This window comes from Dipodomys spectabilis, unplaced genomic scaffold, assembly GCF_019054845.1.
Source record: "Dipodomys spectabilis isolate Male_0828 unplaced genomic scaffold, ASM1905484v1 ptg000583l, whole genome shotgun sequence".
NCBI classification, from domain to species: domain Eukaryota; kingdom Metazoa; phylum Chordata; class Mammalia; order Rodentia; family Heteromyidae; genus Dipodomys; species Dipodomys spectabilis.
This window is the reverse complement of record NW_024871260.1, coordinates 1200760-1202839: the sequence shown is the minus strand read 5'-3', so window position 1 is coordinate 1202839 and position 2080 is coordinate 1200760.

Below are 2080 nucleotides of genomic sequence, written 5' to 3'. Positions count from 1 at the left end.
CAGTGTGCCAGGCCACCAGGATCACCTTCACATAACCACAGAGCAGGAAGACTGTCTCTTTCCCACTTCTCAGGCAGCTGAAGAACCCAGATTTAAAAGGGCAGAGCCAGGTTCTAACACAGCTGCTTGGAGACAGAAGAGAAATGACCCTGCCTCTCCTTGGACTGGGGATTAGTATTAATAAAGTGGAGAATTAAGGAAGGAGATAGGACTGCCAGAGGTAGAAGAAAGGCCTTCAAATCTGACATGTGGAGAGTAAAAACCCACTCCCTAAGACCAGAGAGCAGGGTTTTTCTACTCTGTTCCTCCTCTCTCCCCCAATAAACTGGCACTCTACTGCTAAACTAAACATAGTCTGAGGCTCCCTTCACCTGATGGAAGAAAATTAGTCATTGTTTGAAGAGGCTGAGAAAAGCCTGACCCTGGTGTAACCCTAACAAATGTTTCAGGTTTCCCCCCATTGCTGGCTGTGCTTGGAATGAATGAAGTGGTTTTGCAGCTCACTTCCCTATGGAGTGTGTACGTTCTGCCTCCTAACCCTGCAGACCTAGGTCTCTTCACCTAGCCTGGCTTTTGAAATTGTTTTCTATCCTTCAAATATAGTGTTACACTGGAGTTCTTCCTGCTAACAGTGCCAGGGCTTGCATCCTGAGAACTTCAGTTGAACCCAGGATGGGTCAATGGGCCAAGAACTCTAAGAACATTTAGAGTGCAAGTAATATCTCATCACCCAGGGAAACACAAGAAGCTCTTCAACATCTGACCTTTCAGTAGTGGAATTCAGAATGTCATAGACTTTCCTGCCTTGGCTAGGCTTCACACTGTGATCCTGATACCTCAGCCTCCTGAGCTAGGGTGATGGGTGAGACCTACTGGTGCTCGGCTAGGTTCAGAAGTGTAATGACATTGACAATACAAGTCAACTCCTTATCACAAAGGGCTTGGGGAGCATATTAAGCCTTTCAACATTGGACCTTTCAGAACCCTGTGGACACAAGGTTACAATGCTATAGTCTGAGAGGCTGGGCATGTGGCTCTGCTTTACTTGAGCATGGAGGTATGACTCCAATTCTGGTGTATATCAGTGTTCATTTTCCAGAGAATGTTCTCCTAATTAGCAAATAGGAAAAGTTCTTTGATTAACCCTCAATTTTTTGCCAATTGTGTCTCTTGTATCAAGCCTGGGCACTGTCCTTGAGCAATTCAGCTCAAGGCTAACAGTCTACCACTTGAGCCGCAGCACCAGATGGGTGTGTTTTGGTGGTTCACTGGAGATAAGAGTCTAACAGGCTTTTCTTGCCTACGCTGTCTTTGAACTGTGGACTTCAAATCTCAGTCTCCTGAGAAGGTAGGGTTCCAGGTATGAGCCACAGGCATCTGGCCTATTGTTTTTGGCAGTCCTGGGGATTCTTTTTCTCAAGGCTAACACTCTACTGTTTGAGCCACTCCACAGCTTCTGGCTTTTTCTGAGTATGTGGCACTGAGGATTCAAACCCTGGTATTCATGCATGATGAGTGAGTTATTTTCCATGGGAACTCTAGCCTGAATTTCTTTTCCTCAAGGACAGTGAGCTTTGTTTCACCCATGGTACAAAAGAGTTATCTGAACAGTAAGATCAAATCCCACCAATGGTAGAAATATTGGCCTCAGTTCCAGGACAGTGAGTTAATTTTTTTTAATAGAAACAGTTATGTTTATTCAGTTCCATACTGAACATTAAATAAAATCAGTGTAGAATTTTGTACATCTATTCAGACATCCTTCCCTTACCCCCAAAGTGCTTATCTGAACACTACATTGTTTCTTTTTTGTATGTTTTTTATTGTAAAAATGTTGTACAGAACGGTCACAGTTACATGAGAAGGTCATGAGTATATTCCCTATTGAGCATTGTTAACTCCTCCTTTGTTTTCCCCCTATGATCTCTTACCTCCCATCTCCACAACTACTCCCCCTGCCGGCTCAGTGACTTAATTTTTTAAATTTTGGCTTGGCACAGGGTTTGAATTCAAGTAGTGCCAAATCTGCACTTTCCCTCACATTGCTACAGATTTACCATGTTCCTGAGTTCAAATCCCA